This window comes from Rousettus aegyptiacus, unplaced genomic scaffold (genome assembly GCF_014176215.1).
Source record: "Rousettus aegyptiacus isolate mRouAeg1 unplaced genomic scaffold, mRouAeg1.p scaffold_m13_p_14, whole genome shotgun sequence".
NCBI classification, from domain to species: domain Eukaryota; kingdom Metazoa; phylum Chordata; class Mammalia; order Chiroptera; family Pteropodidae; genus Rousettus; species Rousettus aegyptiacus.
In genome coordinates, this window is record NW_023416289.1 from 42,094,942 (window position 1) to 42,106,237 (window position 11,296).

The window sequence follows — 11,296 nt, forward strand, 5'->3', positions numbered from 1 at the left end:
AAACTTGATGCTAATATGGAGGAAAAAAAGGCAGTAAATTCTAGAAGGTAGAGAAGAAAAGAGGCTATTTAAGAAGTATGGACACTCAAACAGGTAAGAATTTGAAGATTATTCTATTCCCTCAATGATGTTATAGTGACTATACGGGCACATCCTGGTTTGGAGCAGTAATGTCAGAACAAGAGGTCAGTTATTTTTGTTGTTTTTGTTTTAATATTTTTTTCAATTACAGTTGATACACAATATTATATTACTTTCAGGTGTACAACATAGTGATTAGACATTTATATAACTTAGAAAGTGATCACCCCCATAAATCTAGTACCCATCTTACACCATATATAGTTATTATAATATTATTGGTTATATTTCCTACGCTACAGTTTACATCTCCATGACTATTTTGTAAGTAACAATTTGTACTTCTTAGTATCCTCTTTTTCACCCAACCCCCAACCCCTCTTCCATCTGGCAACAATCAAAATGTTCTCTGTATCTATGAGTTTATTTCTGTTTTGTTTATTTATTTTGTTCTTTAGATTCCACATGTAAGTGAAATCATATGGCATTTGTCTTTCTCTGTCTGACTCTACTCAGCACAATACCCTCCAGGTCCTTCCATGTTGTTGCAGCTGGAAAGACTTCATTCTTTTTTATGCCTGAGTTATATTCCATTGTATATATTACCACCTCTTCTTTATCAATTAATTCATTGATGGACCCCCAGGTTGCCTCCATATCTTGGCTATTATAAATAATACTGCAATGAACATATAGATTCACATGTCTCTTCAAACTAGTGTTTTGGGTTTTTTCAGATAACTACCCAGAAGTGAAATTGCTGGGCCCTTCTTTGTCTCTTGTTACTGCCTCTGTTTTAAAGTCTATTTTGTCTAACAAAAGTATTGCTACCCTAGATTTTTTTTTCATCTGTTTCTATTTTCATAAAATAACTTTCTCATCCCTTTATTTTCAGTCTTCCCAGCTGAAGTTAATCTCTTGTAGGCAGGATATGTAAGGGTCTGGTTTTCTTATCCATTCAATCACCTTAACTTTTGATTGGAGCATTTAATCTATCTACATTTAAAGTAATTGTTGACAGATATGTAGTTAATGGCATTTTATTATTTATATTTTTGATCTTTTTTCCCTCTTTTCTTAAAGAAGCTAACATTTCTTGCAATACTGGTTTGGTTTTTATTTTCTGGGAAGCTTTTTATCTGTCTTTTGATATTAAATGATAGCTTTTCTGGGTAGAGTAAACTTGGTTGTAGGTCTTTGCTTTTCATTACTTTGAATATTTCATGCCAATCCCTTCTGGCCTACAGTTTCTGTTGAGAAATCAGCTGACAGTCTTATGGGAGCTCTCTCGTAGGTAACTAACTACTTTTTTCTTGCTGCTTTTAAGACTCTCTCTTTACCTTTAACATTTGGTATTTTAATTACAATGTGTCTCAGTGTGAGACTCTTTGGGTTCATCTTGTCTGGGACTCTCTGTGCTTCTTGGGCTTGTATGTCTACCTCCTTCACCATGTTAGTTAAAGAAGTTTTCTATCATTTCTTGAAAAAGGTTTTCAATTCCTTGCTCTCTTTCTTCTCCTTCTGGTACCCCTATGATGCAAATGCTGTTACTCTTGATGTTGTCTCAGAGACCCCTTAAACTATCCTAATTTGGGGCGGGGGGTGGATTTCTTTCTAGTTGCAGCTGTGATTGGATATTTTCTGCTATGAAAATTTGATCTTCTGCTTCATCTAATCTACTACTGATTCCTCCTCAAGTATTTTTCATTTCAGTTTTATATTCATTTCTGACTGATTATTTTTTTTTATGTTTTCTATCTCCATTTTTATCTCTTTGTTAAAGTTATCACTGAGTTCATCTATTTTTTCTCTAAGGTCATTGAGCATCCTTATAACAAGTGTTTTGAACTCTGCATCTGGTAGATTGCTCGTCTCCATTTTATTTAGTTCTTTTTCTGAAGCTTTGTTCTGTTCTTTCATGTGGGACATATTTCTTTGTCTCTCTACTTTGACAGCCTCCCTGTTTTTGTTTCTATGTATTAGGTAGGGGTACTATGTCTCCCAGTCTTAGTAGAGTGGCCTTATGTACTAGGTGTTCTGCAGGGCCCAGTGGTGCAGTCTCCTTGATCACCTGAGCTGGGTACCTCAGGTGTGTCCCTTATATGTGTTGTGGGTTCCCTCCTGTTATAATCGAGCTTTGTTTGCTGTTTACACATCAATGGGAGGGCTTAACCCTCAGGCTTGTTGGTTGTAAAGCCTGGCCAATGAACACAGTGGAAGAGCTATTGTGTAGAGGCTGACCTTAAGAAGGATTCACTTTAGTAGGACTCTGGTGCCTGTCCATTCTGCTCTTTTGGCATCTTGTCCTCAGGTATGGCCCTAGGTGGTGCTTGAACTCAGACTGAAACTGGCCACTAGGCACAGGCCTGGGCTTCTTGCGAGGGGTCCTACCACAAGCCAAATTTAGCCACAAACTGTGCCCTGCCTGGGGCCACCTGGTACGAGCCACCGAGCAATCCACAGATGGCCGCCACCCACGCCGGGCTTGGAGGTGTCTCGAGAGGCCAAGTTACAAACCAAGGCCAACTGCCGCTAATGCCAGGCTGCTCAACCAATGGTATGGGGCACACTGAAGCCAGATGTTGTTTGTTAATGTTTTGTGTACCTTTAAGAGATCTTAAAAAAGTCATCAGCATGAGCCAAGACAGGCCATTTGTATGGAAAATCCACTGGAAACAGCTTGGGTGGGCCTGAAATTTGGGTGGGGCAGGGTCTCAGGGAATCACTAGCATGGGATGACCAGTGTTAGCCAGGTTGATGGAGACTCAGATGTGGCACCTACCTATGTGTGCTCAGTGTGAGAGGTTCAGGCTCGACAAAGGAACAATGGACTCTGCCAACACTTCTGTCTGGAAGAAAGCTGCATCTCCAGTCCTCCTCATGAAACCAGATAGTTCAGTTCCTCACCCTATGTCCCTGGCATCTTTTAAGCTGCTGCCCCAGTGATAGAGCTCAGAGCAAGTGAACCCATCAGTGAGTAAGTCCCTGTGCCCCTTAAAAGGAATGTCTGCAACTTCGGCAACCCTCTGCCTCACCCAGCCACCATCTTCACAAGTTTTTATAGCCAAAAGTTGTGGCAACTTCTCTTTCTGGCACTGGAACTCTGAGCTGGGGAGCCAGTGTGGCGCTGGGACCCCTCGCTTCTCCAGAGTGACCTCCACAGCCAAGATATCCTTCCCAATTGTTAACTGGCCCTCATCGGTGTGTGATCAGCTTGTTCCACATCTCTGCTCCTCCTATACAGCCTCCTCTGTGTGTCCCCAAGTTGTAGGACTTCTCTTCAGTTAGACCTCAGGTGACTCCTAACTATGGCTGTTCTGTAGTTTAGGTGTAATTTTCATGTGGTTGTGAGAAGAAGTAAGCACAGCGTTTACCTACTCCAACTTCTTGACAGGTCGGGAGGTCAGTTTTGATCAGGGGCTAGGAAATTAGTTGTTTGGGTCCTTTTATTATTCTTTAATGTTACTGAAAATAAATTTATTGGGCAATTGATCTGTTTCTTGATCTTCGGTAAGCACTTTAGAAATATAATTTGTATAATCCCAATGTGTGTTTTTGGTGGGGAGTTGGAGGCAACTTAAATATCCATTACTAGAGGAATGGATAGGCAAAATGTGGCAGACACATTATTGGGATGTGCAATGTTTATTAAACCAGTATTATGGATTTTTTTTTTTTAAAAAAAAAAGCAAAACATTTCTTTTCCAGCAAAATAGCATCTGTATATATTAAACAATACTACAATAAGAATATGGAAGTTTCTTCACTCTAAAAACTCTCTCATTCTACTCCCTTGTAGCTACAGCCCCTTACCCCAGCCTTTGACAACAACTTATATGTTCTCTATTAATACAGATTGGCCTTTTCAAACATGTCACAGAAATGGAATCATACAGTGTGGATCCTTTTGAGAGCAGCTACTTTCACTCAGCATAATGCCTTTGAGATTTAGCCATGCTGTTGTGTATATCAAGAGTTTGTTCCTTTTTATTGATAAATATTATTCCATCGCCTGGACATACCACAGTTTGTTTATCCATTAACCCATTGTAGATATTTGAATTGTTTCCTGTTTGGGGCAGTTATGAATTAAACTACTATAAACAGTCATGTACAAGTTTTTATGTAAACATAAAATTTTATTTCTCTAAATTAAATACTTCAGAGTAGAATGACTGGGTCATATGGCAAGAGTAAGTTTGATTTTACAAGCAATAGAAAAATTGTATTCCAGAGTGCTTGTATCATTTATTATTCTCACCAGCAGTGTATGAGAATTCTGGTCTTGTAGTGTTCAGTATATAGATCCTGCACATTTATTGTTAGATTTGTACTTATTTCACCTTTTTGGAATTATTGTAAATGGTATTTTTAATTTTCAGTTTTTAATTTTTCATTGCTAGTATATAGAATAAATGCAGTTGATTAGTTTCTGTGAGTTTACCTTATATCTTACCACCTTGCTAAACTCATTTATCAGTTCGAGGAGCTTTTTTATAGACTCCATGGGATTTCCTAAGTATATAATCATGCCATCTGAAAACAAGGACAGTTTTATTTTTCTTGTACTGGTTATGACTTCTAGTACAATGAATAAAAGTAATGAGAGTGGACTTTTTTGTTGTTCCCAATCTTAGAAAGTTTCTTTAAAAATTAAATCTACACTTACCATAGGATTCAACTATTCCTTTCCTAAGTACTACCCAAAAGAAACAAAAGCATATGTCTATACCAAGATTTTTATACAAATATTCATAACAGCTTTATGTATAATAGTCAAAAATTGGAAAAACTCAACAAATGCCCATCCATAGTGAATGGATAAATAAATTATGACATGTCTTTATAATGGAATACTTCTCAGTGAAAAAAGGAATAAATGATTGATACATGTAGCAATGTGGGTGAATTTCAAAGTAATTATCCCAGTTGAAAGAAGCTAGACAAAAGAGTCCATACTGTATGACTCCATTTATATAAAACTTTAGACAATGAAATTTAAATATACAATGAGATAAAGCAGATCCGTGGTTTTCTAGAATGGGGTTGTGGGTAAGGGGAGAATAGATTACAAAGGAGCACAAAGAAACTTTCAGAGTAATAGATACATTCATTGTCTTGACTATGGCAACAATGAGGTTTCTCAGGTGGTTACATGTGTCAAAAATCACCAAACTGTATGCTTTAAATATTTGCAGTGCATTGTATGTTCATTATACCTCAGTAAAGCTTGTATAGATGTGACTGTAAAAATCAACTCCATTTTTGAATCCTGGATCATGTTGTGATTCTTTGACCTTTAACCAATCTTACTGTTCTGTGCAAGCATACCAAAGCCTTCTAGTTGATGAGTATCTGTGTTCCTTAAACTTACACAATGTAGCCCTAAATATTTGTGTTAGTAATGACCGGAATGGCATGACAACCGAGAGAACTATCAGACTGGTTATAATATTGATTATAAACAATCCTCTATCACAAGATCACCAGAAGGTATGGACCCTGGTGCTACTGCATTCTTTGTCCCTTTGTCTTGTCAGTCATTAGTACCTGAGTTATACTATTAAACAAAAAAAAAAGTTCTGTAAATTAAAAAGAAATTAGTAAAGACAAAAGGAAAACGGGTCTGGAGCAGAGAATAATTTGTGCAGAACTGCTGGGCCATCTGTCCACTCCACCCCTATACTCCTGTAAGTAAATTACCCTACAGTAAATTCTATTATATTCAATAGAGTTGCCTGCATTGATTTTTTGGCCTGAAGATACATTCTTGTTATGGTGGATTGTGCCTTTGCCCCACCATTGGACAAAGCTGTAAAACAAACAAACAAACAAACAAACACATGGGTACACAAACTATAACATTTTCTATTTTTCAGTCCTACCTTAAATTACCTTTTCTTGATAAAATCAGAGTAGAGATGAAGGAGAGAACTGTTACGCTGAAAAAAATTAATTTAGTGTTTGGTGATTGCCAGACTCCAATCCATCCCATCTGTTCTTGATGTTGCCAATAAACTAACTGGCTTCTTCTTGACATAGTAAAATCGCTTGGTCTTTGACAGATTTTCTCCTCTACCTCCCAACTCACAGACCCAGCATTTGCCTTAGAAAGCTGCCATGGCTTGCTAATCACCTATGAATGGTTCTTTTCTATGTAATTAGAAGCAATTTCTTGTGTCATTTATCTTTAATTTTGCAATGAATGTGTGTGATGTATTATGATATCCAGATACTTCTCCGTGTCATCACAAAAGTGAAGGTCTTCCATGTTCCCTCACATCCTAAGCTAAAATCTAAATCTCAGTATCTGTTTTAGCCTGAGGAAGCTATCTCTGGTCCTAGTCAAATACCACTCTTAATTGCTTTGATTTCATGCCTTCAGAATCAGACTCTATCACATGCTACCTTTTCTTGTTATCAGCATCAAACAATCCCCCTAAAATGTTCCTTAATCAATTTATAATTTCACATGTGTCCACTGTCTTTCCCCTCCATTTCTTCTGTTATTATCCAGTACCCAGGTCTCCTGCCTCGACCACTTCACCTCTAATGGCTTTTCTTTCTGTCCTCCTAATTGTGACATGACCATTGGAAATACTGTATCGACCTTGAAATCTCAATTAAATGCCTCCCACATTAACAACTATAACATAAAGAAAGAGAGTAAAGGAATCTATGTGATAGTAAAGCTTCCACATTCCACTTGAAGTGGTAATCGATTCTAAGTAGATTGTGAATAGTTAAGTATGAATATTATACTCCCTAAAACAACCACTAAAAGTGCCACAAAAGACCAATTTTTAAATTATTAAAGACCAATTATTAATGAGCAATAATAATAATATCTTTTTGGAAAAGCATGAACCAACAACTATATGCTGTTTATAAGACATTTATTATAAATATGAGGTTACAGGTAGGTTAAAAGTAAAATAATACACCTCTGCTTGCACTCCAAATAGAGTTACAGAGACCCAATTTATCTTCCTACATGAAACAAACAAACAAACAAAAACAGACAAAATATGTAAAATAATAGTTTTCAAGACACTTGACATGAAGCAACAAAAGAGAATAATCCCTGAGAAATGGGAAAGGGAACAGGCAAACCCTATGATTATACCAGCTCTCTATCTTGACAGAATTTCCAGGCCATGGTACAGGACAAGAGAACCCAGGTGGAGCCTGGCACCCTGTCTGAGCTGAGGATAATCCAGATCTCAGAGTGTAAAGAAATCAAGGCAGCTAGTGTGTATAGGGCAGGATACCAACGAAGACTAAGCTACATAGAGAACTTTGAATATCTGCAGAATGTTGATCATCATGTATGTGTGAGGAAATTACCAGGACCCAGGTAAAAACAAAAAGGATTAGAGTCCAGACACTCACACAGCCAAAATGGAAATATTCATAATTCATGGGGCATTGGATTCAGAAAGGTCTTGCCTCAGTAGAGGGAATACTTAGTCCCAGGCAAGCACTGTTCTAGGCTTGCCTCACAAATCATAAAACCAAAACCCAAAAGGATCAAACTGTTTCCAAAGAGCTAAACTGAAATTTTAAAATGAAACTTGAGAATACTTATTAGAACTAACCCCCTCCAAAAAAAAGGAAAAAAAAATACTTATAAATGGACAACAATACCCAGCACCAAACAAGGTAAAATTCATAATGTTCATGTTATTAGTTTTTTAAAAAGCTGGGTGGCTATTTCCACACTGAACAAAGTATATTTCACATCAAAGAACACTATTAAGGATAAAGATCATCTCATATAAAAAACAAGTCATCCATCAAGAGGACGTAACTATTAAACATGTATGCCCCCAATAATAGAATTTTAAATACATAAAATCCCCCCATCCAGAGGCCTAGGGGGTGTATAGTTTTCACATGTGCTCATCTCAGAAATGGTGATTGGTCATTCTAATCAAAACTTCGCTTACTCTCTTGAGAATCCATCAAGTCCTCAAGGATTCTAAACCATTTACTGTTTTTTCCCTAAATATTTTAATAGGCTTTATTTTTTGGAGAAGTGTTAGGTTCACAGCAAAATTGCCTCAGTAAAGAGAATAGTTAGCCCCTCTACCTGAGGCAAGGTATAGAGATATCCCATACACCCTCTACCCCTAGACATGCATAGCTTCCTTTATTAATAACATCCTATGCAAGAGTGGAACAGTTGCTACAATTGATGAACCTACAATGAATTATTATTATCACCCAGAGTCTATAGTTTACATTAGAGTTCGCTCTTGGTGTTACACATTCTAGGGTTTGGACAGATGTATGACAGGTATCCATCTCCTTAAATTTTAACGGCCTTTCTCCTTTAGATTCCCCTTCTGTAAAATTTGTATTAAAAATTTTCATATACATAGGAAAGTTTAATGACTAGAACAATACACATCCACATACTTTCCATCCAGATCCAACAACTGTTAACTTTTTGCCATATTTTCTCCCTCTCTCTTCCTATCCCTTCCATTTGTGTTGTTATTGAAACTTTCAAAAGTAAATTTGAGACATCATGGCTTTTCACCCCTGGACATTTCAACATGCATCTCCCCCAAATAAGGACAATCTTCTACATAGCCACAATACCATCATCATACATAAGAAACCCGAGTCGCTATGCACGTTCATTAAAATGAGTGTCTCAGTTTTATTACTTTAGGTACAACATGGTTGGTACTTGTGTAAAAATAATAAAGAAGACCTTTATTTAAAGTGGATTCAGCTCATGGACATGGACAATGGACTAGCAGTTACCAGAGGGTAGGGAGGAAGAGGGAACGGGAAGATAGATGGGGGAAAAAAATTTAAATCATTTCTTCAATAAAAAAATAAATTAAATAAATAAGTAAAGTGGAGTCAGAAGGCCAGAAGGGGAAGTCCTCACGTACTATTGCTTCAATCCAATTACAGACCCTAATCAGAAGCATTGTCAATTACAGACCCCAACAAGAAGCATTGTCAATTACAGATCCGAATAAGAAGAAACACAGATTGATACGATTTTATGACTTCAAGAGGAGGAAAAAAGATTTCCTTTTTTTGTCCAGTAACTCAGCCAATGAGAAACCACCACTATCCTGAACTCTCGCTTTCCTCCAATGGACTTTAGTTCCGAACGACCCCTCCCAATGTCTTCTTTTTTCTCTGTAAAGTAACATTCCTCTTCTTCGCTTGCTGGACTTGCTTACAGTTTTGCTACATAGCTCGTTTGTCCCAAATTGCAATTCCACTGCTATTCCTGAAAAAACTCGTTTTGCTGGTAAAATAACTTGGTTTTAGTTTTAAGGTCAACACTCAGAGATTAGTTTTCCACCATTGCTAACAAAAACTATTTTCAATAAGCATTGCAAAAAATAAAATGGCAAGAGACAGGAAAAATTATAATCAAATTAAAGTAGCAAAAAGTTAATAATATCTCCATAATATCATTGAATATCTATTCTTATTCAAGCATCCCTGACTGTTCCACAAATGTCTTTCGAAGCTTTTTTTTTTTTAACTAAAAGGCAATCTAAGTCCATTCACCATATATGGTTATGTCTCTTTAGCATCTTTAATTCAGAACAGCATTCATAATTTCCTTGAGGACTTAGGCAAGAGAGCACATTTTAGAGTGTCCCACACAACACACACACATACACACAGAGTTATTTAAGATCACGGGAGGGGGGTCTATCACTCATGATCTGACACTCAGCAATGGTACAGTATGTGAAAGTTGCCAAAGCGAAGTCATTTATGTCAGGGAACAAAAATGAGCCGAGAGGCCATTAAGAAGTTTGTCTTACATGTGTTCCACTCAGCACATTTCTCCATGAACTTTTAAATTTCTCAGCCATGCCTGGACCTTACACTGTTCCCCACCATGGCTACCACCTGCTTTTCTTACCCAGAAAGAAGCAAACACATTTTGCCAACTAGCATCCTTTGTCTGCATGTTGAACTCAACCAATCCTTACTAATTTAGCTAGAATCCTTCAATTACAGAAAGAGGATTGGATTAAGGACTGCATACACAGCCTGAGCCTTTATAAACTCTGCCTTTCTTTGTTCCCTTAGGCAGGGGTCCCCAACACCTGGGCCAAGGATCACTACCAGTAGGCCAGTGAGCAAAGCTTCATCCATATTTGCAGCCTCTCCCCAGCACTAGAATCAATGCCTCAGCTCCACCTCAGATCCTCAGGCTTTAGGTTCTCATAGAAGCACCGGTCTCTGGTGCCACACAGGTTGGGGACCGCTGCCCTTAGGAACACTATTTGGGTTTCTACCTGAATCAGTGTTTCCCAAATAGCTATTCTTTTGGGCTTCAAATGAACGCTTGCTGGCCTTTTATTTTTAGGTTAACAAGTATAATCTATAACTCTAAACATCTACTCTTGTGTCTAATACCAGTTGGGCCTCAGAGAAATGCTTCTCCACAGGCCTTGCCCTATGTCCTTGAAACAAACACCATAAAGTCTTGTGAGCTGGACCACTGTCAAAGTCATAGGTGAACACTGTCAAGCTGTGGAGGCTGGGAAGAAAAGCAGGTGGTCGCCATGGTGGGGAACAGTGTAAGGTCCAGGCATGGCTGAGAAATTTAAAAGTTCATGGAGAAATGTGCTGAGTGGAACATGTGTAAGACAAACTTCTTAATGGCCTCTCGGCTCATTTTTGTTCCCTGACATGAATGGCAGAAGCATTTAGATAAGAGAAAAGAGACATTTTCCTTTCAGGAGAAAGAACAACAAAGGATACTGCATAATGAAATCTTGTTTCTCAGTAGTGAAAAGCATTCTTTCTTTTCTAAATGGTCTAAATTGTAGTTCTGGAAGGATTCATAAACACGTCCGATACTTGCAACAGTTGCTCAATGTGACCGTGATGCATTGAATAGTGTCCCCCAAAATTCCTGTTCACATCAAACTTCAAAATGTGGCCTTATTCAGAAATAGGGTCTTTGCAGACATCAACAGTTAAGATAAGGTCACTGGCTGGATTAGGCTGGGCCCTAAATCCAATGACTGGTGTTCTTATAAAGAAAGGAGAGGACACAGAGACACACAAAGAAAAAGGCCATGTGAAGATAGGGGCAGAGATCAGAGCGATGCAGCTACGAGCCAAGGAACGCCAGGAGCATCCTTTTTCTTTCAGCGATGTTTTGTAGTTTTCATTCACAAATCTTTCACCTCCTTGGTTTTCCTAAGCATTTTAT